The sequence below is a fragment of the Equus caballus genome, chromosome 11, assembly GCF_041296265.1.
Source record: "Equus caballus isolate H_3958 breed thoroughbred chromosome 11, TB-T2T, whole genome shotgun sequence".
NCBI classification, from domain to species: Eukaryota; Metazoa; Chordata; class Mammalia; order Perissodactyla; family Equidae; genus Equus; species Equus caballus.
In genome coordinates this window covers 38,538,163-38,563,606 of record NC_091694.1, presented here as the reverse complement: position 1 = coordinate 38,563,606, position 25,444 = coordinate 38,538,163, and the positions used below count along the sequence as shown (strand labels likewise).

The following is a 25,444-nucleotide window of genomic DNA, read 5'->3' as shown; positions in this document are numbered from 1 at the left end:
AGCCAGGGAAGGGGCCAGAATAGGAGTCTACATCTCCTTCTAGAAGCTTCCACAGTTTTGGCCACTGGAAGTGTATTCTCTAAAAGAGGAGGGGAAAAAAAGAAACGAGAGAGATTTGATGTTCCCTCAGCACCTGCAATGAGCAGGCCCTGAGCCAACCCATCACACTTACCATCTCTCTTAATCACACTTCCACTCTCGCAGGTATTACTGGCCCATTTGAGGGCATGGAGTGTCAGAGAAGTGAAATGACTTACGCAAAGCCCTTCAGCTAACAAGGGCGGAGGTGGGATTTGAACCTGGGTCTGCGAGACATCAGGCTCACACTCTTCTCTCCACTCCCAGCGCCATCTCCAGAGGACGCCCACGTGCGTGGATTCCCTCTGTTTTCTTGGGAGAATGAGTCGGTCATGAGAAGACTGGGGTGATTTATGTCCTGAAGGAAGTTCCCACTGGAAGAAGCTGTGAATTGGTCCAGAAATAGCAGATGATGTCACCCAGGGCATCCCCCCTCCCTGAGCCCTTGGCATCGTCCTCGCGGGACCGTCACCAGAATTGATGCACCAACAATTACGGAATTGGATTTGCCCTTTCCTGGCTCGGCCCGCTCAGACGTCATCCCTGGTGCCCAGGAAACACCTGTCTCTTTGCCCGGCTCCCTCATCATCACGTACGCCCTCCTCCCTCTCCCAGCCCGGGAACGGCAGGAGGCAATATTGCATTCCGGCCGCGTTGGGCCATCCATGCATCACCCAGCACAATGCAGTTTCCATCCCGAACCACTTGCCCTGGCCTTCCTTTCCCATCACACTTCCCAACCTGTTTCTCATCCTCCTGGTGCCTAACTTCCTAACTTTTTTTTCTTTTTTCACTTTATAGCCTCACGTCTCACTCAGACCCAATGCTTGGCACTCTAGCTGGACCTTTTGCTTCCTGCCTGACCTTGACCTAGATTCTTCCTCTGGCTGGGCTGTCATTGGTTGTGTAGGATAAAGGCCGTGATGTGCTGGAGCCACTCCACTCCTACTGGCTCACAGGAGCTGACGTGCACATCTCTTTCTACCCCCACATTCAGTGGCTTCACACTAGTGGATTGAAATCAGTCATGGTGGAAGTGTTTACACCAGAGGAATTGGCAGACACTGCAAGGCAAGGCTTTGATCCTGCAGGGAGTGAGTTGTTAAACATTTACCAGCACATCTAAGACCAGCCACAGGACTCCACACACATCAGCAGAGTGGAGAGCAGTCCCACTGTCTTCACCCTAAACCCATGATTGGGATCCAGATGAGACAGCCTGAGCCCCATTCTACACAGGGAAAAACTGAGGCTAAGGAGGGTCCACCCCAAGGTCATCTAGTGGGTCAAGAGCAGGGCCAGGAGTGGGGCTCTGTGGCCTGGGCAAGGCCTCTCATCCCCTCTCCAGGCTGCCTGCAGAGCAAGTAGGGGCATGCCTCTGGGTTCAGGTCCCAGGACTGGCAGGATCAATGTGGCTTTGACGCAGGTCGGAGCATTTAGGGGGTTCCTCGCTGGAACGGCGCAGGCCCAGCTTTGGCATGGTGGGGAGGGGTCCAATTCTGTCCTGCCACCAGTATCAAGGGCTCCACCCACAGAACCCTCTTACCCATCTGCTAAAGAAACAATCAGAAAAGATTTGCATTGCCCCTCCGGGTCAAGGTGGTTGCTGTGAAATCTAAGAGCTCAAGAGCAAAAGTGGGAGACAGTGTGGGAATGGCAAGGCCTAAGAAGACAGACGCAGCCCGTGCCACCATGTCCCATGTGAAGTGTCCTTGCCATGTTGAGGTGTGATGGCAGGAGATGCAGAGACGGAATGAAAGTGAATGGGAGCCTGGGTCTTGGGGCTGTAGGAAGATTTGTCTGCCTGACTTGTTCCTGCAGTCTGAGAACAAGATTTATCAGTACTGCCTCCCTCTGGAGCTTGGGCATGGTGCGCAAACACACACACACACACACACACGCATGCACGAGCGGAATCAAAGCCTCGTGCTTCCTGGGGCAGGCATGCACATCCCTCCAGAGACAGACAAAAATCATACACCCCGAGGCACAGTGGCCAATGGACCCACACACGCACACACGCACCTGACTGTGTGCGCTCAGAGAAAGAAAACTTCCCTTGGAGCTGCCCTCACACGTGCACACACACAGAGAATGCTTTGCTCTTAACCAGCTCTTCTTAGCAACCAAGTGGAGGCTGCCCATGCCCCTGGATTCTGCTGCGACCCCTCCCTGGGCCCCTGGCTTCCAGTCCCCATGCAGGAGCCACATGACTCTGACCTGGACCCTCTCCCATCTCGCTACCTCCAGTATTAAGAGCTCAGGCTGGCGTCCAAAGCCCTGAAGAATCTGGCCCCTTCCACCTTCGTGGCTGTCCCCCCATCCCTCCGTCCATCCGTCCCCCATCCCTCCCCTCACCTCTCACCATTCCTGCACTATCTTCCCTCCAGCTCCCTTCAGTCAAATCCTCTTCAAGGTTGTGAAGACCACTTCTTCAGTGACACCTTCGGAGAGGCCCCAGATAGAGTGGTCTCCTGGCCCTGAGCAAAACCATCCCCTTGTCTGGCCTTCTTTGGGGGTCCTTGGCTACGTTGAGCTTGTATGAGAGAGACAGGTGACCACGCCTCCCCTCGGCCACTGCACTACAGGCTCCCACGGCACATTCCTGTCTGTCTGAGGTGCTGGCACACACGAGGGCCTCAGGAAAGGTTTGTAGGCAGGTGGGTCGGGCCATTGTCCCTTCTCGGTCACCTCCTCCCTTGCCTTCTCCTTTCTCTCCTCTTTTTGATGGATCTGACTCTCTCCGCTGGAGAAGGCTTTCTGGAGGTGAAGGTCCGGCACCCTGCTGGGAGGATTTGGGAAGGCAGGCGCCCCGCCGCCGGGGAGCAACCCTCAGACTAGAGGGAGCGTCCAGGGGCCACTAAGTCCTTCTTTCTGTGTCCAAGCACATGGTCACCAGCAGGTCTCAGAGACAAATACACACTCCCCCACTTCCCTCCCAACCACCTGCAGAACTCTCTGGAAAGCTTCGCTGTTGCAATAATTTCACTCGTGCTCGACTTCGGAAGATAGAAAATTGTAGTGTTGGGAGGGACTTCAGCCAGTCTCCGATCCCACCGGGAGTCAGACCCTCTTCCCAGGCCGTGCCGGCTCCTGGAATGTCTCCAGGGATGGAGAGCTCCTTCCTTCCAAGGCTGGACACCTCCCATTGCTAGAAAGCTCTCCTGGCTTCCTTGGGACACTTCGCTGACCCGGCTCAACCCTCTGAGGCCACAGCAGTCTCCATCCTCCTCCAGGACAGGCCTCTGGATATTTTGAGAGAGTAACACAGCCGTGCGTGTCCACTCAGCCATTCCCCCCACGACGTGGCTTCCACGCCTTTGCCCTTCTCTGCACACCCGTCCGTTGGCCACACCTTTCTCAGTGCAGCGATCAGAACCAGCCCTGCCACGGGGACCAGCCTCCCCGCCTACCCTGACTCAGCCCCGCGGGAGCTCGCAGCCCCTCCTGCCTGCCTCCAGCTCTCGTCCTAACCCCCTCACTTGCTGATGTCTCATGGTCCTTCGTTCCATTTCCAAGTGGCCCCCAAGGGAGGTGGTGACCTCGCATCCTGGCAGGGAAGCACCTCTCACCCCGGTACAAGAGTACTGGTTTGGACTAAGGCAGACCACGATTCGTGGGCTCAGCCCCTGACCCTGTGCGAGCTGAGGCACTCCGCCGCTCTGAGTCCATCTCCCTTCTGAAAGGAGGACATCACCCCTTCCTTGCTGTGGGATTCAGGGCATGGTGACCTAAAGTCTGCAAGACAGGGCCCAGCCCAGGCGTTCATTAAACATGGCCCCACTCCGTCCTTCCCACCGGGGGGCCCAGCGATGCCAGCTTCCCTCCGACGCCGGGAGGAACAAATTGAGCCAGCATCTGTGCAACCCTCCATCAAGTGCTCTGCTAAAAGCAAGATTCGTAATGTCTAATGTGTTTCTTTCATCTGCTAATTTAATAATTCTTCTAAAAAATGAGCTCGTTTGGCCCACAATTTGCTTCCCAGAGGCCTAACGCCTCCTATTGCTCACGACTTCATTAGCTCCCAGACACACACATTTTCCCCGGCCCTTGTTTTTAAGAAAGCAAGGCTGCTTGTGATCAATTGTAATGGTCCCGGCTCCTCCCCCATCTCCCTCCCCACGCCGCCTCTCCTGAGGAGGATCGGGGCACAGGGGCTGAATTCTGGTTTCTCCTTGCCTCTCCAGGAGGGCCAGTGGGCTCCAGGTACAAGAGCTCAGCTGAGTGTAAGGGTGGGCTTTCCTCACAAACTGTGCATTCCTGTAACAGCAGAACATGCTGTACTACATGTACTGAGTTTCCTGGGACTGGAGATACCACACACAAGGTGACCAACTATATGTTAGAGATGCTTTTGGGCAATGTAGTCTCCTTTTTTTTTTTTGCTGAGGAAGATTGGCCCTGAGCTAAAATCTGTGCCAGTCTTCCTTTATTTTATGTAGGATGCCACCACAGCATGGCTTGATGAGTGGTGGGTAGATCCACACCCGGGATCCTAACTGGTGAACCCTAGGCCACCAAAGCCGAATGCACGAACTTAACCACTACGCCAATGGGCCAGCCCCTCCTATTTTTTTAAGTTATATTTTTTCAGAGTATCTCTTAACTTTTTTACTTTTTCTCCTACTACGTTCTCCATCACTTTCTCAGCTCTAGTCTCACTAGCCTTGGGCAACAGAATTTTTAACCTGGCGCCCCTGGATCCCTAGGGGACTGATGCATCAGATTCAAGGGCTCATTGATCCTCACGTAAGTGAATGCAAAATGTTCTATGTGTGTGCATATACTCAATTTCAAAGCTTTTTATCAAACTCTCAAAGGTGTCTCTAATCCAAAAAAGACTAGGAGCCAATGCTACGAAACAGAGGTAGGCAAACTTTTCTGTAAAGAGCCAGATACGACATCCTGTAGCCTTTGAGGACCATACGATGCCAACCACTCAACTCTGTTGCTCTTCTCCAAAAGTGGCTGCGAGTAATTCACCAACGAACGGACGCAGCTGTGTTGCAATAAAACTTTATTCAAACAAAGAGGCACCCGGCAGGATTCGTCCACGGGCGGTAGTTTGTTGACTCCTGCTGTAGAAGGAATTCTGGTTTTGAGTGGAAGCTTACACTCAGTGCCCCTTCAGAGGCTCTCCAATTCATTCATTCATTTACTCATGCATTCACTCAATTTATTCCATAAATGTATGCCGAGACCCTGCCATGTGCTAGGCCCCCTGCTCAGCACAGCAGATAGAAAAAGGAATAAGACGCCATAACTGCCATCTGGGGTTCCACAGCCTGGTTGCGGAGACCTGCAAGGAAACAACTGTCAGTGCCATAAGGACTGGGACGAAAATTCGTACAAGAGACGGTGGAGGCACAAAGGAGACCGCACAGGGAATAGGGGCGGGGCCTAGACAGAGGCTGAAGGGGTAGGAGATGCTTGAGCCACGGGAGGAATTTTCCAAGTAGGGAACTGGCAGGGCATCCCAGGCAGAGGGATCAGTGAATGCAAAGGCACTGAGGCACAAGCCACGTTTGGGTGAGTGTAAGAAATGCAGCCTAGAACTAGAATGTGGGGTGCGGGTGGGTGTCAAAGAGAAAGGGCAGCTAGAGGGAAAGGCAGCATGAAGACATTCCACCAGGGGCCTTTCATCCCAAGCTAAGGGCTCCAGACTTCATTCTGAAGGCAGCGAGGGGCCATTAAAGGATTGGACTGCTGGCAGCTGTGATTCTGGTGAAGCCGTCAATCATAAGTGAGCAGATATGTGTAATTTCTCTCTTTATCTCCCTTCTTCTGACTCTGTTACATTTGGTATTAACTCAAGTTTTGCTGCCCCAAGCCCTTTGATTTTCCTAATTCAAGTCAAACTGCACAAAGCCAGATTTGGTGAGGGGGGGATTTTCCTCCGAATGGTTGAAAAGCAAACCCATCTTACCAAAACAAAGGGGTCCAGTCTTCCCTAGCTCCCTCTCTTTTCCTTCTCTCCCTCTCTCTCTCTAATTTTTGGCTTTTTATTGACTGGATTGAGGAGCTCAGAACACGAATAGCACAATGTCACCAAGAAAATGTCTGTGAAAATTGAAATGAAACATTCCCGTTAATAAGAGGACACAATCGTTGAGACAACATTAATGAACTCTGAAGACTTTGGGGCAAGTCTTTGGTTCTCCCCCAAGAATGGATCCATTTACAGAGGCTCCTAACCTTGCAGGGGCATGAGTGAAGGTAAAGGCAGGAACCAGAAACCAGGTAATTGCACTGGCCTGAGACTTTGTTGGGCAGCCCCAACCTCGAAGCAATAGGAAAAAATACAGCAACCACCAAGTGCAGCTACAGACCATACTGCCTCCTCTTTCCTCGGCTGGTCAGTTGCCCGCTTGGATCTAGGATGTCAAATCCTCATGTTATTTCATGCGTCACTGTTTCTTATGCAACTGTGGGCTCCATCAGGGCGGGGACTGTGTTCGTTTTATATTCCCAGTGCTCAGCATAGCCTGGCACATAGCTGGTGCTCAATTCGATTCACTTGCAGCCTACCTTCTCTCTTTCTCTTCCAGGGGCCAGTTTATGACTTTATGATCTTTAAAGGAGCACCACCCACAGGCTTGGAGCTCTGGGATGTGGGTCAGAGAAGATCTGGAACGTCAGCTGCCCCCCAGCCCTTTCAGCTCTCTATGGCTGACTCTTTAATCTCTCTCATTAGCACTGTTCACCAAGTATTTCCCTCTCTCTGTCTTCCTCACACGTGGGAAGATTGCATTTCCTGGTCCTCTGCTGTTGGAGGTACCATGTGAGTAGTCCTGGCCAAGGGGCCATGAGTAAGAGTGTGGCTTTCAGGCTGACTATTTAATTGCTGGTGTGAGACCTCAATGTTCTCTTCTCTCCAACACAGTGACTGGGGATGTCAGATGGTGGCTGCTCCATCATCCGAGGTGCTTAAGCGACTGTGACGAGAAAAGTCTCACTGTCAGCCCCTGTAGGCACGTGCTAGAGGGAGGAAGTGTTGCTCTAAGCCACTGCGATTTGCACTTCTTTGTTACCATGGCATAACTGAGCCTTATCCTAACTTGTCATTTTCTCCCAATTCTTCTCCTTCTTTCCACTTGGCCCAGCAAGCGAGATCCCCCCTCTTTCCTCGCTTTGCTATCTAACCAACTTTATCCTCTCTTTTCTGTTCAGTTATTCATTTGTTTAACAAATACTCACCAAGCATCTGCTCTGAGGAGACAGAATGTGAAGAACCAGAGAGACAGAGATGAACCAGACATGCCCTCAGGGTCTCACAGTCTGGTGGGCCCCGCCCTGGCTTGGGCAGTCTCTTCACTCCTGAGAAGTTCTGACTCGGTCACTCTGACGCTCCCACCCCTGCCATCTGGTTTGTCTTTCGAGATGGAGGTCGAGGTCAGGAAGCTGCCTCTCCCCCGACCACAGCCCTCTGTCACCACCAGGGCCTCTGATTATCCCTGAGCCTCCCTTGGAAGAAGTTCCTTTACTGTGAGGTTGATGACCCAGGAGCCCTGAGTTCCTGGACGGGAAAACTCTGGAACCCCACTGTGACACACCACACTGGAGTAGGGGATTCCTGCAAAGTCTGATTCTTTTATAGGTAAAGAAACCAAAACAGAAGAGAGCAAGGATGTGCCCAGGGTCACACAGTGCAAGGATCACAGAGTCAGGACTAGAATGAAGACCATTGTGCCCTTGAAAAAAAGAATTCCTGCCTTGGGGCTCAGTTTACCATCGGTACAATAAGACAATAGCCAAGGATGCCAGAAGAAGCTATTTTTATCCATGGATAAAATGCCTGAAAACGGGAGCAGGAGTAGGGAGAGTGTGAGTGGGGGGCTAGTTTGGGGAACGAGGAACCTCTCATTTGAGGGAGAGGATAAAGCTGTACTGTCACTAACAAGAGGCAACATGAAGAAAAGACCTTGCCCACCGAAGCCATTCCCCTGCCTCTGAGCAGGTGAGTCTCTGCCCCTCCAGGCCAGCACCCCTCGACTTCATGCTCTCCCCTGGAAAAGACCCTTCCCCTCACCTGAAACAGACTTGGCACGTCTCCTACAGGTCTTGGGAGACTGTGGAGTCATCTCTTTCCACGGACCTTAAGCGCTGAGATGAGTCCTCTGTGCGTCTAGATGCAGGAGCGGAGGAAGAAGGGCAGTGAGGGCCAGGTCTGGGTATTTTGCCTTTCATATCTAACGTCCTCCTCGTGGTGGCCAGAGTCCTGGCTTGGGCACCCCTCCACCCTCTCCCCGGGCCCCTGGCTGCCCCTCCTACCTCCTATCCAGACAGCGGTAAAGTATAAGGCAAGGTGACCCTGTCCCCAGCGCCGAGGTGGATGGGGAGGCTGGAGACTAAGCAATTAGCACACAGCCGGGAGTAAAGGTGCCCAGGGAAATTTCCTGCAGAAGCCGAGCCTGGCAGACGGGAAGGCGCAGCAGGCACAGGGTGGAGAGGGGGCCGGGGCAGGCAAAGCCACAGGCAGCCTCCTGTGCACATTGCCTGCTTCTTCTTCTCTGGCAAGAAGCCACTGTGGTGGGGGCAGCAGAACCAGGGAGAGGGAAAGCGTGGGGTGCCGGTCAGAGAGGCATCCCCATGGGACACTGGGGCCCAGGCCCTGGGGAGAGGAGGCTCCCTCCAGGCCCTTTCTTGGGAAGGGGCAGCTACTTGAGTCCCTGAACTCCCAGCCAGGCAGCAGGACTCCGGATGGCTAAGGAGGAGGGTCTGAGGAGCTCGAGGCCTCTGAAGTCACAGCACACACTCAACACAGCAGCAACCAACAGGCACGCCACACAGCAGTGCACACCATGGACAGCGCCACAGCGGGCGCAGGGGGAACCGAAGCGCCAACCCTCTAACCCCACCATTGGCTCCTCTGGGGACCAGCCACATCCTTAGGTGACCTAGGGGCTTTCCAAAAGTCATCTCATTAACATAACAGAAGACACTTTTATGATTTCATCACTTAGGAAATTACAAAGGTTTGGGAGCTCCGTGCCAGAAACCAGCACAAAGATCAAATATATATTTCTTCTTATAAATCACAAGATCACAGAAATAAAAATGGGCAATGCCTGGTCTTTGCCCTCAGGCAGCTCATGGGCCAACTCAGCGTTCCCATCCCTGGTTATCTGATAGAATCCAGGGCCTGGAAGGGTTTTAAAACACCAGCACCTGGGCCCCATCCCTAGAGATTCACCGTCAATTGATGGGAAATGGTGCCCAGGCAACCAGATTTTTAAAAAGCCCCCAGGTGATTGTAACGTGCAGTCAGAGCTGAGACCCACCCCTCCAGTGGAGAAATTAGACACACATCAAAAGACAGAATGGGATGTTTTTACAACAGATGCACACACAATACTAGTCACTAAAAGTTATTGAGCCACGTTTTGTGTGCGTGACCAGCACTGTGCCAGGTCTTACGTTAGCATATTTAATCTTCCCCAAAACCCAGGAAGGGAGACCCCACGCCTCCCATTTTATAGATGAATAAATGAAGCTCAAAAGATCAAGTGACTTACTTAAGGCAAGACTTCTTTGAAAAGGTGGCACTTGTGCTGAACCTTGAAAGAAGATAGAATTTTGCCCTGGAGAGACAGAAATGGAAGCATGGGGTGTTCTCCACCCCGACTGGCCGTTAGAACCCATGACCTGGGAAGCTGCTAAAATCTGGGGGGTGTGGGTTGAGGGGCAGGAGTTTTGCTGACTGGGATGAAGCCTCCTGAAGGGTTTGAGCAGGAGCTCAGATCACAGAGCTGGTGGCGGGCACACTAGGGGAAGAGAAGATTTTAGGACAAATAAAGGGAGGGCTGCTTTCTCCAGCAGGTAGCAATTACGTGCCCCTTGTCATTATCCCCAGAGGTGGCAGGAATGAAAATAGAATGTCAAGATAGAACCAGAGAAACTAGACCCAGAAGGAGTTTGTGGGGAGGAAGTTTAGACTTCATCCTTAACTTTTTAAAACAGGGAAGTGAAAATCAGCCACCGTACCCGCTATTCAGAGGAAACAGAGCGTGGAAGGGAGAGCATGAACCGGGAGTCAGAGGCCAAGCTCCTCTCTCCTCTCTTCGCCTGGGCTTGGCCATCTGGAAAATGAGGGCAGGGGCCATTGTGCCTCTGGGTTTTCACACTGAGTGCTGGAGAAGCAGCGTCTCAGAGGGAGGCTGGGGGGGGGCGGTTATCGGGGCTCTCCATCCCCTGCTGGACAGTTGTCCTTCCCTCTGCTCTACACGTGGCTGCCAAGGAGAGGGTCGCTTGAACCAGAGGTTCTGTAGCTCAAACAGTCTGAAAGCAGAGCGTTGACTCCTATGTCGCCTTTCTCTCCTAGAACCCCTAAAATGATAGCAAACCCTGAGGGGCTCAGGCAGCAGCATGTGGAGGTCAGAGTGACCCCGGAGCTGGAAACAAGGGGATTGAGTGGAAGGAAGTCTAAACAGAAACCACTGTGAGCCCTAGGCTCTGTGCCCCCATGAGTCATGGAACTCCTCACTGCCATCTTTATGGGAAAAAAATTGCCCTGAGTAGAGGGAAAAAAAAGGCTTAAAATGCCAATATGATGTCCAATTGTAAGAGCAGGCGCCCCACTCGACCCTCTACACGCGAGTCCGCCCTCCACACGCATCACCCCGAGATACAAAACTTCCCATATGCTTTTTGGCACCACACACTTATTTGAGAAGAGATCCCGAGGTGGAAAACTAAAAGCTCTGAGCCGTGTGGAAGGGCCGCTCCAGCGGCTTCCTGTGTAGTGACTTTTCTAATCCTCCCGACAACTCCATGAGGCAGGCTGCTATTTCTGTTCCCATTTTACAGACGAGGACTCTGAGGAAGAAAGGAGCCAAGGGCAAGGAAAGCCATCTAGTCAGTCAGCCACACTCGAGACCACCACGCCATGGGCTCTTCCACCAGGAAGGAGATGGAGCACGCTAAGGCGGGTGGACGACCCAGGGGAGAAAGAGATCATGGAAAGAATTTCAAAAAACAAAAAGCCCACAAAACCTTACAAAAAACTCTAAGAAATGTTCTAAGAGATAGAAAATATACTGCATTCATAAAATAAGAATAGGATGCTATGAAAAAGGAAAAAATAGAGGATAAGAAAGGGCTCTGAAACCAGCCAACAGTTAGCCATTGATGAGTAAGCAGCTAGGAACTAAAGTTTTTTCCTTTTTGCAATGACTGATTATAGCTTTTAGCTGTTTAACCCACCCATTGTTAACCACGCTGTTTAGGCAATGTGCTATCTGACTCCCACTAGGTTCCTAGAGATAACATCTCCCTGGGGCCTGGGTCACCACGGTAATGGGTATGTGAGCTGTTTTTCAGGAATTAGAACTCTTTGGCCACTCCAGGCTGGTTGAGACCACCAGCTCATCAACTGGGCCCAAGGATATGTCCAATAGGTAAACTTTTGACATCAAAAGGCTAAAAACTGCCCCCTCAGATCATGCTAATGCCACCATTTTGTGAACAGGAGTCCTATGAAGAGGCACAGAGTCTGACTACGCTTGTGCACATCAATTACCTCACCTCTCCCCACCTCCAATCATCCATCTCTGCATTTCAGACCACCTTGCCCCCATACCCCATAAATATCCCCAAGTCCCCATTTTCAGGGAAGTGGATTTGAGACTCATTCTCTCGCTTCCTCACTTGGCTGCCTCATGATTAAACCCTCTCTCTGCTGCAATCTTGCCATCTCAGTCTTTGGCTTTCCGGGTGATGGGCAAAAACAAAGCTGGTGGGGTAACAGCTCTAGAAAATTAAAAATTCGAAATAAAATACACAACACATATGGTAAAATAGTGTCAACAAAATCTTCTAGAAAGCAGATCAATGTGGCAAACATAGAAAAATAAGAAAAAATACACTACTGAAAGGATTCTGGTAGATTGTGTTGATTGCCCTGATTCTTTACTTATCCCAATATCCAAACCTCTTGCCATGTGGATTTGCAGTTCCCCCAACTAAAGAGGGCTCCTGACTTTAGGTTCCGCCAACTGATTTTCTTCAGGTCACTGGATGTTAATAGGGGAATGTGACCCAAGGCTTGAGAGCGTTCATGTGATTTGGTTCTTGCTTCTCTGCCATCTCATCTCATCTCGGCTTCATCTCATCTCCATGAGAAGAACATGCCTGGGCTAGCCCAGTGGTCCCACAGTGAGAAAGAGAGACACTTGGAGCAGAGCTAAACTCCCCCAGTCAATCCCATCTTGATGAACCATCCCCTAGCCTACTCCTAGATACATGCGGAAGCCCCATCCACGTTAGCCACTCAACCAAGTTCAGCCTAAATCGGTGACTCGCAGCCACAGATCCATGAGAATAAGTGATTGCATTTTAAGCCACTGAGTTTTAGGTTAGTTTGTTACGTAGCATTATCGTAGCCATGGGTGACACAAGTACAGTCACACACTCCATAAGGACGTTTAGGTCAACGATGGGCCGCATATACAATGGTGGTCCCATAAGATTTGTACCATATAGCTGGGTGTGTCGTGGGCTGTACCACCTAGGTTTGTCTAAGTACACTCTATATGTTCACACAATGACAAAATCGCCTCATAACACATTTCTCAGGACGTACCCCGTCGTTAAGCAACGCATGACTATATCCGCCCAGGAGCTGGTACTCAATTGACAGAGAAAATAGAAGGCAGGGAATTCTCAAACAAATAATGCAAGTAAATTTCGCAGCACGCGAAGATACGAACCTCCAGATTAAAGAGCCTACCAAGTACCCAGAACAATAGAGAGATCCACCCCAAGATGTATTATCGTAAAATGTCAGAACATATGGACAAAGGGGTGATCCTAAAAGCTTCCAGCAAGAAAAAGCAGTTTCATACAAAGGAACATGAACCAGGGTGGCTGTAAGAATTCTCCCGAGCAACACTGGATACTCGATCACAGTGAAGCAGTGCCTTTTAAATTCTTGAGGGAAACTGTTTTCAATACAGAATTCTAAACCTAGACATGCAATTAAGATATAAGTTGACTGCGGCCGGCCCAGTGGAGCAGCAGTTAAGTTCGCACGTTCCACTTCTCTGTGGCCCAGGGTTCACTGGTTCAGATCCCGGGTGCGGACATGGCACCGCTTGGCAAGCCATGCTGTGGCAGGCGTCCCACATATAAAGTAGAGGAAGATGGGCACGGATGTTATCTCAGGGCCAGTCTTCCTCAGCAAAAAGAGGAGGATTGGCAGCAGATGTTAGCTCAGGGCTAATCTTCCTCATAAAAAAAAAAAGATATAAGTTGACTACATAAATTTTTTTAGATATGTAAGGATTCAGAAAATTCATTTTGCACATTCTAGTAAGTAGTAAACTACCAGAGGATACGCTCCAGCAAAAGTGGGAAGAAACCAAGAAAACAGAATCCAGGAAACTGGAGCATCCACACGGAGACCGGCGGAGGAAGTGCCCAGGATGGAAACGTTGCAGCAGGCCCGGAGAGTAATAGGCCAGAGTGAAAGAGGAAAGTCAGGGCTCCAGGAGGGAAGAATCCAGAGAAAAAGGAGGGATCGACAGACAAGCTGATGTAAGACAACGCTTGGGAACAAAATACTACTAATAATGGCATGGCGGATGGGACACACCCGCTGGGAAAACTTTAAGAAAATGATTCAGTTGGAAACCTGAGCTGAGTCGTACCTCTGGGTCTATTTTTTCACATGGTTAATACCAAACGTCACAACAGGCAATAGAGTGTATTTCCCCCTCACATCGCGCTCCGGTACTGCCCAGGCCTGTCCTCCGTTTTATATTCGCAGACATGGAACCACAGGCTGCAGTCTCCTTGCCAGGAAGGAGAGAGATGGAAGACGCTGCTCACAGCCTCTCAGCTGATGTAGCCAAAGGGATAACTCCAGGCTCACGACCCTGACGTGACTGGAAGGGAAGGTGGGACACATAGGAGACAGACAGCTGTCGGAGGAGCACTGACTTTGCCACACCAGAAAAAAAAAATGTTATGAGAAAGAAAACAAAGTCACAGTCCATTACTTGACTCACGTATACGTAGCCATACTGATGTTCTAGATTCGACCACAAAGTGCAATATAACTACATAAAGAGGAAGGGACCGGGGTGGGGTGGGTAACAGAAAAATCCTTGTCTACCATATCAGGAAGCCAATAGGTGATGTGTAAAACTCATAAAGCAAGTAACGGCATCATACGCATATTATTTAGAAATTTGAAGGTAAACAGCAAACAGGATGGGCTCTGAGTTTATTACAAACCTTCCTGGATTTTAAATTTTTTTTCAATTTGCAGATACATTATTTGGACACTTTTTCAGGCAAACCAAAAACAAATGCTGAAATAATGCCCTCCATCTGCTGATCAGTAAGAATTGCTCAGCTCTGACCTTCTGAGGTTCTTGAATTCTAAGCATCCAGGGGAGAAAGCTTGTGTCACAGCTTAGACTTGTCTGAACACAAAGCGTCGCAGGCCCTGGATGGAGAAATCAAAGCAAAGAAAGGTCACTGCGCCGTTCTGAGCGTGAGTGGTCCCTGTGAGATCCTGCACTCAGGCTGCAGCCAAAGGGATCCAGATCAGACAAGACCTGATCCTGGCACCACCAAAGACTCCGGAGTCCTCAGGGACCGCGCCAGGCCAGGCACCAGCTTCCCTGGGGGCTCTGGGAGAGAACATGGCCAGTTGTGCCCCGCAGCCTCTGGCAGGTACTGTGGGCATCAGCTGTAATGAGAAGTGACAGGGACAATTGCTAGGAGAACATCCCAGCTCAGAGCTCAAGCTGCCCAGAGTGGCTAGGGGGCTTCTCAAGCTGTCAGGAGGATCCCCAAACACTTTGATGCCATAGCCAATCTGGTCTTCTGTATTAGCATCTCATTAGCAGGGGCCGAAGCCAACCCAGGGCCTGGTCACCAGTCCAGCTTTGGCTGGAGGTGAAACTGAGACCCCAGGTGGACAGAGAGGAGGAGCCCAGAATACACACACACACACACACGCAGCTCCATAGCCCTGTCCAGCCATCAGAGGTGACCCAGCAGAGCCCTGTGCCCAGCCAGGACACAGACAGTGTTTCTAACATCCTTCCTGAGCTCTCTCCCTGGTATGCAGGAGAATTAACTGAAGCCCCTAGAGGCCAAGGGTGTCACCTAAGTGGTCAAGTCACTCCTGGCTTCCAATCCGACAGAGACTGAAGATGACATCAATAGTGGCCCTCTAGAGCCTGGCCCCTGCTTCCTGTTCCAGCCGCATCGCCCTCTCTCAAATGCCCAAATGTTTTAAATCCAGAACATTCCTAGGCCCTGGTCCTAGTGCTGCTGTCTCTTCCACGTCAGTTAACTCTAAGTCACGCCCACTTCTGGACAACAGGTTGCCAGCATCACCTGCCTGATATGAAGAACATGAGGCCAAGAAAGGGCCAGGAGGGTGCCCAGCCATGCCCACCAGTCCCCTTCTGGCTTATCCCCCACTCTCCCCTGCCAGCAGGCAGGGAAGTTGGGTGCTCAGGTCCCCAACCCTCACGGGAGAAGGGGGCCAGAATGCTCATCCTTTGTCTCCATTCAAAATGCACCCGGACCACTCCCCACCAGATGCCCAGTCTCTTTGTTCAGGGGAGGGGGCGTGAGGGATGGGCCGGGAGAGATCTATGGGAGATCTCCCACGGAGGGAGAGACCCAGGTCCTATGATGGGCTCTGTGACCAGCTGCTCCCCAATCCTAAGCTAGTCTCTCCATGTTTCTAGCCTCAGTTCCCCTGACGGAGCGGGGTGGGGTGGGGCCAGCTGAGACATTCTCTCAGGGCCCTTCCCGTGGGTACCCGCTGTTACTGGACTTCCTCTTGAGACCCATTTCTGCAGAAACCAAGATGACCCGAGCTGAAAAGTCACTGGCTCCCTCTCTGTTCCCAGGCAAAGCAGCCCTTGAGAGATTCCAGAAGGCCGTCCAGTCCACAAACTGCAGGAGCCCAGCCAAGGAAACAGGTTCAGGAGACCTTCCAGGCAGGTGCCTCTCCTGGGCCCTCTCCCTGCTGAGAGATGCTCCCCACAGCACATTCCTCTGGTAGACAGCGGGAGAGATGCTCCGTGCCAAGCACCAGACACTGGATGGGTGAGATAATCACAAATCCACAAACTGCAACAAGATAAAATTATCATGATATGAAGTTAAATTATTAATTAGCGCCTCCAAAAAAAGACCAGCACCACCTGGTCTCAAATCTTGGAAGATGTCTTTCTGAAAGCAACAGAAATTTCAAAATAGTTCATCAGTGCTCCACGGGGTGGGTGTGGGATCCCACGTGTGTGGTTGCCAGAAGCCTCACGGCCAGGGTTCCAGTCAGGCGGGCCCAGCGGGCCCAGTTTGGATGAGGCTACCGGGGGGAAGGGGAGCAATCACATGATCCATTTTCCTGGCTGGGGAAACTGAGGCAAAGTCCAAGGTGGAAGGGCCACAGAAGCTGGTTTAGGCAGATCGAGGAGTTTGCATGCTGGGCTGGGAAGGGGGAAGTCCTGAGTCTGCCTGATTGTCTATGGACGAAGGACACTCATTCATTCAGGGAACTTCTATCGCACATGTCCTGAGCGCCAGGCACCAGAAGTACAGAGGAGAAGCCATAATTCCTTGTCCCGAGGAGCATAACATGTGATGGGCTGGACCAGTGGATCAGCTGTGTCTTCTGTCTCCCTCACCCCAGCTCATGTCACAGGATTTAGCCCCTTTATCATCATCATCATCCATTACCACCACCCACTCCTACGACCCATATGTATTCATTGAATCCTGGAACCACAGCAGCTTAATGAGAGGGGAGGAACTTGAACGAGCATCTTTCTAACCAGGGCATCCATCCTCGCTCTGGAACGCCTGGTGAATTGTGACCTGGTGCAGCACTCCCAGCAAGAAGGAGCGTATGCACTGCCTCGTAAATTAGCCCATTGTGTCTCCGGAGAGCGATTCTTCACTCCTTCATTTACTCATTCACTCAACGAGCGTTTACCCAGCATCTAGTAGGAGCTACCTCAGGACCAATTCCTGGAGAAGAGAACTATTTTCTTTTGCTGAGAAAAATACGACCCAGTAGCTTCTTACGAAAAGCCCTCAGGGTGATGGGAGAGGCAAATGAATGAAGGAGCAGTGACGATACGGTGTGGCGTGTCGGTAGAACACTGAAGACGTTCCGGTGTGTTACAGGTATGATCTTGCTCACGCTGCACAGCAATCCCGTGAGGATGGTTATCCCCATTTTACAGATGAAAAACTGAGCACAGAGAGGTTAAGTAACTTGCCAACATTACTCAGCTGCAAAGTAGAAGGGTGCAGATTTACACCCAGGCTGTCTGACTCTGGAGCCATGGTCTTGGCCCCTCTCACGGGATTGTCATCCCCTTGCTGACTGATGTAAGCCTGGCAATCAACCACAGCCCCGAGCACCCACGGGGAGAGGTGTGCAGGTCTCTGCGCTTCCAGCTTGGGGAATTCCCACAAGGTACACTCTGCCCCCTGGGGATCACAGCAGGCACGTGACCTGGATCCAACGGGCCTCAGGGTTCAGCTCAGATGGAGATGGAGACGCCTCCATTTCTGTCTCCCACATGCTCCTTCCATGAGCCCCCAGTGGGACAGACCGCAGGGCCCGGACTCTCCTCCAGCCCCACTATCCAGCCAGGCTCCAGTCAAATGAGGCCTGAATAATTCATGGACAGTGCACACGGCCCCGTCCTGGCACAGCCTGCTGGTGGCCAAATTGGAGAAAAGGGTGGAGGCCAGCGCCGCTGGACCTGGGAGGGAGCTGTGGTGGGGTTTTGAGAGCCACTGACAGCCAGGAAGAGTAAACAAGGCCCGATGAATTATTCAGCCAGGCAGCTGCTGATGCAGCCCGGGGCGGGGATGGCACGGCCTTGCGCTAAATCTGACGTCACCACCTGCCAGGGGCTGCCTGGCCACCCAGTGTGGCCAGGCTCTGACCAGAGCCCAGAGGGTGCGGGGCACTGGGATAAGGCACAGCACAGCCCCCGCCCAGGAGTGCAGCAGGCCCTGAGGGAGACGGCCTGAGCCGGCCGGGCCTGCCTGAAGGTGCGTGCTGGAGGTGACAGGCACTGGGAGACTGTGTGGACTCTGAAGGTGGGAGAGCTGGGTTCGATGCAGAATCAAAGAAGCCCGGCCTTGGCAAAACCACTTAACCTCCTTAAGCCTCTTTTTTCAACTGGAAAATGGAAACCTTGACTGTAGTTAGGGTGAAGCCCAATGATGCCAGGCGCCGGGATACCCGCTTCACTGAGATCTGAATTCCCTGCTCCTGGCCCGGCCTTCAGCCCCATCCTGGCACTCGGTGAATGGTGGGGACTCTTCTGTCCCCTGGGCCAGCAAAGCCAGCTCTCTGGGCCTCCAGAAGCCTCTTCCATCCCTCCCTGCTGTCTTCCCACCCTACTTCGTGGGGTATCCTGGGAGAGGGAACTCTGCCTGTGACCCCTACCGCAGGGGTTCATCAGGAGAAGGTCGAGACATCTGCAGGCCCTCCACTGAGCCAGGCCCCATGCAGCCACTGCCAGCAGCACAGGGCAAGAGGCATGGTACTGGCCAGCAAAGACCACACACCTTCCCCATTGCTGTGTGACCTTGGGCCAGCCCCTTTCTCTCTCTGGGCCTCAGGGGCTAGACTAGAAGTTCCCTCAAGGTCCTCTGACTCTGACCTCAATGACAGTGAGAACAGAGGGGCTGGCTGACTGTCCCCTCCTCTGGGTGTTCTGGGGTTGGAGAAGGCAGGGGCTGAGCACCTCTGGAAACTGCAGGGTGAAGGAGGACCTTCAGAAGGTTCCAGCTGTCAAGTTTCTCTCTTCCCCTGAGAGTACCATGCTCTAAAGACAAGGATAACACAGTAGCCACTGGCTGCTTCTCAGACCCACAGCGTCACGGCACAGGGCTCACAGCCCGCAGCTCTGATTCCCAGGGCCAGGATGGGGCAGCAGCAGCTCAGAGAAGCGGGGTGCTTGGTCCAAGGCCACAGAGCCATTAGGAGCAGAGCCCCTCCTGCAATCTCAGACCAGACCTGCAGTCTCCGTCATCCATGAGCAAGGCTGGCTTCAGAAGCAGGGCCACCCGCCCAGTCACCGACCTTGCTGGAACCAGGCTCCTCCTGCCCGCTCCCCAGGGCAGCTCTGAGCAGGCTGGGAGATGCAGAAGGACTCAGCAGGACATTCGATGCACTCGACCGGGGTGCAGTCCTGGCTCTGCCACTTACCAACTGTGTGCCCTTGAGTGAGGCTCTTACCCTCTCTGACAGGCAGTTTCCGCTCCTGGAATGTTGGGTACTAATGACAATCCCAGGTGCCGCTGTGTGGCTGTGATGGGCCTGCCCTCTGTGCACGACCCCCAGGGGGCATGGGCAGTTCAGGACAGAGCTGGCCGAAGCAGAGAGGAGGCGGCCCGGGGAAGGAGAGGGGCCTGGTAGATGGCAAGAGGGAGGAGGGCGCTCTGGGCGGAAGCCCAGGACAGCTGCCTGAGTGCTCGGTGATAAATAAGTGATATTGGCCACCACCTAATGTTTCTACAGTGCCGGCCAGCGGGGCGGGAGGGAAGTTTATTATAGACCAGCTGCCTCGGGGTCTCGCTCACATATTGAACCTCATGCATCCTTCATGAGCTCAGGGTGACAGCCTGACCCTAAGGAGACAGGGCCTCCCCCAGAGCTGGAGGGTGAAGGAGTTTGGGACAGCTGTTCCCCCTGGTCCCCAGCAACGCTGACTCCTGGGGGAGGCTCCTGGGAGCAAACGGCACAGGGTCTGGGGTACCCATACATTCCCTGTCATGGTGAGGAGGGGAGGAAAGGTGTGGGGTGCTCCTGTCCAGGGAGCCTGGGTACCTGGGTTCTCTCCCACCCTCTTTGCAGGGCTCCTTGCTCCCAGGGCCTCAGTTTGTCCACCTGTAAAACAGAGAGAACCCAGAGCATGGGAAGCCACGGTCCAAACTGAAGACTGTTGGTGTCTCCACCAGAGGGAGCCGGTAAGCACACCCCGGAAATGGAGGCTTCCTCAGAGGGCAAGGGCCACGAGAGACCAACTGCCCCCTTCCCAACTGGTAAAGAGAGAAGAACTGGCCTGGGGCCACACAGCTAGGTCTGGGGCCTCTGTGTCATGCTCTTTGCATAGCATCCAACTGCATCCTCGTCACCTGCTGGGCCTCTGAACTAAAGCTCGGAATGGGAAGGGCTCCCGGATCCCCGCAAGCTGGAACCCACTGGGAGGAGAGGTTGCCTACCTGCCTGCCCGGTAGGGCTGTGTGACTTCAGGAGCCCCTGCCTCTCTGGGCTCTTGGTCCCCAACCACCGACACAGGCAGAATCCCCATCCCACAGCAGTCTTGAAAGGGGCCAGAGGCAGGCACTGAGAACCCCACATCCCAAGTTCTAGTCCTCACGGGGCCACCAACTCACACGAGAGGCAGATAGAAAGGCCCATCCCTGGATCCCCGTTTCCCCGTCCAGAAGCAGGTGTGTGTGGTTTCTGACGTTCCTGCCACATCTAAGAGTCCACGGCCAGAAATAGGATGGCAGTTCCTTAAAGAGATAATTAACAGAATTACCATATGATCCAGCAATTTCGCTTCTGGGTATACACCCAAAAAAATGGCACAGCAGAAACCAGAATGGATATTTTGTACGCTCGTGTTCTTAGCAGCATTATTCACAACAGCCAAGAGGTGGAGGCAACCCGAGTGTCCAGGGACGGATGAATGGATAACAAAATGTGGTCTATTCATATAATAGAGCATTATTCAACTTTAAAAAGAAGGAAATTCTGATATGTTACAACAGGGATGAATCTTGAAAACATTATGCTAAGTAAAATAAGCCAGTCACAAAAAGACAAATACTGCACGATTCCACTTAGATGAGCTCCCTAGAGTGGTCCAATTCGAAAGACAGAGTGGAATGGTGGTTGCCAGGGGCCAGGAGAAGGGAGAAATGGGGAGTTATTTTTAAATGGCTATAGAGTTTCGTTTTGCAAGACGGAAAAGTTCTGGAGATCGGTTGCACAACAACATGAATGTACTTAACACTATGAAACCATACACTTAAAAATGGCGAGGACGTTAAATTTTATGTTATGTGTGTTTTACCACAATTTAAAATTTTTTTTTGAGGAAGATTAGCCCTGAGCTAACTGCTGCCAATCCTCCTCTTTTTGCTGAGGAAGACTGGCCCTGAGCTAACATCCGTACCATCTTCCTCTACTTTATATGTGGGACGCCTACCACAGCATGGCTTGCCAAGTGGTGCCATGTCGGCACCCAGGATCCGAACTGGCGAACCCCGGGCCGCCGAAGCAGAACGTGCGAACTTAACTGAACGTGTGAACTTAACTGAACGTGCGAACTTAACCACCGAACAACCAGGCCGTCCCTAACATTTTTTTTTAAAAAGAAAGAAACTATGGCCAGGAGCTCGATGCAGAATCTGCCACATCTTGCGTTTCAAGTATATTTCCTTTAAAAGAAAAGAGGTCAAGGAGATTTGTTATTTAAAGGAAACTGTGGCACAGCCTTTTGGGGCACAGAGAATCCTCTCCCAGCCACCCTTACCCCGCTGCTCTGCCTCAGCTGGAGATGATCAAGCTTTGCAAAACCAGGCACATCTCTCCTCGCAGTGCAGGAGCTGCTGAGCTAGCACCCTACCTGCTGGTGTGAGGCTGGCGCGTCAGATGCCCTTGACCTGCTGCTCAGAACAGCCTGGGTCCCAGGTTTGGCATTCAAGGCCCTCCATGGTCTGGCACCAGGAACACTGCAGGCTTGGCTCCCTCCACCTTCCCAGATCACTCCCCACCCACTTTGGGCATCTCCTCGCCCTGTCCAGTGCCTGCATGTGCCACCTCCTCAGAAGCTGTCCTAGGTGCATCAGAGCCAGTCTCTGCCTCCCTCTGCTCTTCTGGGCCCCCTCCTTGCTTTCTCTGTTAATCCTTTCCGTTCCACATCAAAACTCATGAGCTCCTTCAGGGAGGGGCTGTGTTCTGTTCAAGTCATCTCAACCTGGTTTGAGCACCAGCCCCCAGCCTGGCACACAGTAGGTGCCCAAGCATTTGTGACAACAAAGTGAGAATAATCCTGTAACATGTCTCTGTGTTATCTCCCCAGATGGAAGTCCCGGAGAACTGGACCACTCTGGACAGGGGATGCTGACCTATAACCTCTCCATCATAATTACAGCCATAGGGAGTACTCACTGTGGCCCCCACCCTGGCTAGGTGTTTCCCATGTTAATCTTTTAATATCCTCCCAAGAGCCTTGTGAAGTAGGCACTGTTACTGTGCCATTTTACAGATAAGGAAGTTGAGGCTCAGAGAGGTTAGGAACCTGTCCCAGGTCTCCCAGCTTGTGAGTGCCACCTGGGATTGACCCAGGATGTGCGGGTCTCCCCAGCAGCGCCAGGAGCTGTGTGCGCGCATGGGCGTCCCGCGCTGCTCCCTGCGGGCGCCGGGAGGGCTGGACCGCGACCGTGACCACGGATGCCGGGGGATGCGCGGGCGCGGGGCGGCAGCGGGGCTTCGCTCAGCGGGGCCGGCCTCCCCTAGGCCTCCGTCCTCCAGGACGCGCGGCGGCGCTGCCTCTCCCGGTGGGCGCCCTGATGGCGGACTGACAGGCGGCGCTGAGCGGTTCTCTGAGTCCGCAGTTCTCTGAATTAGCTCCGCAGCTCGCTGACCTGTTGGAAAAGTAAATGCAAACTACGGAAGGGGGGAAAAGCCCCCTCTGCCGCACGCGCCGCTCTTCCCGCTGCCCCAGCAAGTGGCCGCCTCTGCCTCTGCCGAGGTGTCCCCCAGCAGAGACCTCCGGCTGGAGGGGGCGGGGCGCACGAGGTCTCTGGACCCCTGGCAGGACTGGATTCCTGCAAAGTCAGAGCTGGAGGGATCTTGGGGAGTCTGCCTCCCGCAGTGGACCCCCCAGGGCATGAGGGCGCACTGCAGGCATCCCCAGAGACGCTGACTGAGCCTCTGCAGGAAGTGCTGACAGGGAGCCCATGCAGCAGACTGGGGCCTGGCCAGGAGGCCAATTGCTTACCTCTGCTCCCAGCGTGGCCACAGCTGAAGCTCCTAGGGAAACTGAGGCAGGGCTGCCTGCCCAAGCAGGGCGCCTGATTCACGCCTACTGAGCACAGGGCTTAAGGCAAAGCTTTTAGAGGGACAGAGAGCGGTCTTGATCCCTGCTCCCTGAGGGAGATGAGGCCAGGCACAAATCAATACCTTGTATGGGTCCAGAGCGTGGAAATTTACAAAGTGCTTTCACAGTCCCAATGAATCCCCAGACAATCGAGATGTTGTAGCAATCAACACTCACTGCGCTCTGACTAAGAGCCAGGCATCCTTCTAAATGTTCTAGATGTATTATGTCATTGAACCCCCACAACAACGCTGGGTTAGGTACCAGTACCAGCATTTCCATGTCAGGTTGGGGAATCTGAGGCACAGAGAGGTTAACTAAGTTTGCTAAGGTCACTTAAGTACTGAGTGGCCAAGCTGGGATTCTAGCCCAGGCTGTCTGGCTCGGCCAGCCCAGGGCTATTTCTTGGTACCAGGCACTGGCCAGTATTTCTGCTCATGGTAATAGAGAGGAAACAGACTCGTTTAAATAAACCCCCCGAGGCCACACAGCCAGTCAAGGTGAGGGCAGGATTTGAACTAGGTGACTTACCTGTGGCCACACCCTATACGTAGGTGACAGAGCTCGGGTTCGAGCCCAAATCCTTGGATTTAAAATCCAAGAAAGACACAAGTTCAGAGCAGGGAAATTCCATTCTGTGAACAAATCAGGAAGCGGGCTACAGACCTTAAGTGTGGAGCCAGGCGGAGGGGACCTCGTGAGCAGAGGTGTCACTGCAGAGACACGAGGGCAGCAAGTGGTCTTGTGTGGATGAAGGGAGGGATAGTGTGGAGGGATGGCCGGTGGGCAGAAAGCCTTTAATAGCCTTCTGACCTTTGCTCTTTGACCTTAGGCTAAGGTCTTCGCCTCTCCATGCCTCAGTTTTCTCATCTGGAAAATGGGGATGACCATAGTAGATACCTCATGGGAGCTTGGGGAGGATAATATGGAACATGGAGAAGATGCTTAGGCACGTACTGGAATGGAATATCATTTATATCACGTTAGTTCTGGAAGGCGAGTATTATTAACCACATTTTATAGACGAAGAAACAGGGTCTAAAAGATTGTGTCTTAGCCAAGATCTCAGAACTACGCAACAGTGGAGGTGGGATTCAAACTGAGGCTGAGATCAATGAGAGGCTTGACCGGTTCCTCAGGGAACGTGGACCCTCTTGGCTGGCACAGGTAGGCAGTGGGGAGTCTTGAAGGTTTGGGGGCGGGGGGTTGTGACTGTCGGCGGCCAAGGCTGCCCCTGGCTCAGTGAGGCTTTGTAAGCCCTGTCCCCACCTGTCCACCCGCCACTCCCCGTTCGTGCGCTGGAGACAGTCCTTCCCATCTCGGTGCTAAGTAAATAAAAACAAAAATGCAGCTTAATTAAGACAGTGGAAAGCAGGTGCTGTCTCCTGCCAGTAGACAGGGGATGGGAGTAATCAGATCAAAATGGAGGCAGCTGTTCAGCACTGAGCGCAGATGCTCCCCCCAACCCTGGCTCCTGGCTGCCGGCCCTCACCTGGCTGCCGAGAGCTTGGGTGAAAGGTGGGGGGCACTCCAGCCAGGGAGGAGGGCCCAGCCTGAAGCAAGTGGAAACCCTCGGCCCTGGGGCAGCCAGTACCTCTAGGGGCTGCATCCCACCCACCCTGGTGGCTCTGACCACAGGCTCTGGAACCAGGGTTCCTGGATTTGAATCCTTGTCACTTTCAGCAGTGTGACCTTAGGCAAGTAATTTAACTTCTCCTTGCCTCAGTTTCCCCATCTGGAAACTGGGGATGCTAATGGGATATACCCCATGGGGTTGGGGAGAATAAAAGGGAACAATGTGGTGACTACTTAGAACAGCCTCTGAAATAGAGGGAGCCCTGTATGTGTTAGCCGTTATTATTATCGTCATCATTGTTATTATTAATAGACACATGGTTTATAAAAAACAGATCAAGTCCAAAGTCCTCCTGATCTGGCCCAGATCCCCCTTTCTGGCTCATTCATAGCCCAGTTTTCCACACTTCCGCGTGCCGGACACATAGCACTCCAGCCACCAGAGCCTCCTTCCTTGACCTGTGTCGTGTCCCTCAGGCTCCATGCTTTGCGCACGCTGGTGCCCTTTCTCTCCCTGGTTAAGATGGGGATTTCTTGCTCATCCTTCGAGATCCAGCTGTGTCGCCTCTTCTGTGTAGATCTCCGGGCTCCCCTCAGTCCTCTGGGGAGCTCTCCCTTCCCCTGCGCGGCCCCCAATCTCCAGCACGTATCCCACCTCCCAATCTTTGCTGTGATTGCGT

General features: G+C 52.7%; 2 long non-coding RNA genes across 2 annotated transcripts; both read right to left on the bottom strand.

The window, feature by feature from the left end:
- Nucleotides 1–5,078: 5,078 nt before the first annotated feature.
- Nucleotides 5,079–14,103, bottom strand: LOC138916171 (uncharacterized). The gene is made up of 2 exons (XR_011423036.1): nucleotides 9,594–14,103; nucleotides 5,079–8,203 (listed from the first exon to the last, which is right to left on the bottom strand). It is a non-coding gene; the product is annotated as an uncharacterized lncRNA (long non-coding RNA).
- Nucleotides 14,104–14,139: 36 nt separating this feature from the next.
- On the bottom strand, nucleotides 14,140–23,446 carry LOC138916170 (uncharacterized). Its single transcript, XR_011423035.1, has 3 exons — nucleotides 23,091–23,446; nucleotides 20,473–22,734; nucleotides 14,140–14,527 (listed from the first exon to the last, which is right to left on the bottom strand). It is a non-coding gene; the product is annotated as an uncharacterized lncRNA (long non-coding RNA).
- Nucleotides 23,447–25,444: the final 1,998 nt, after the last annotated feature.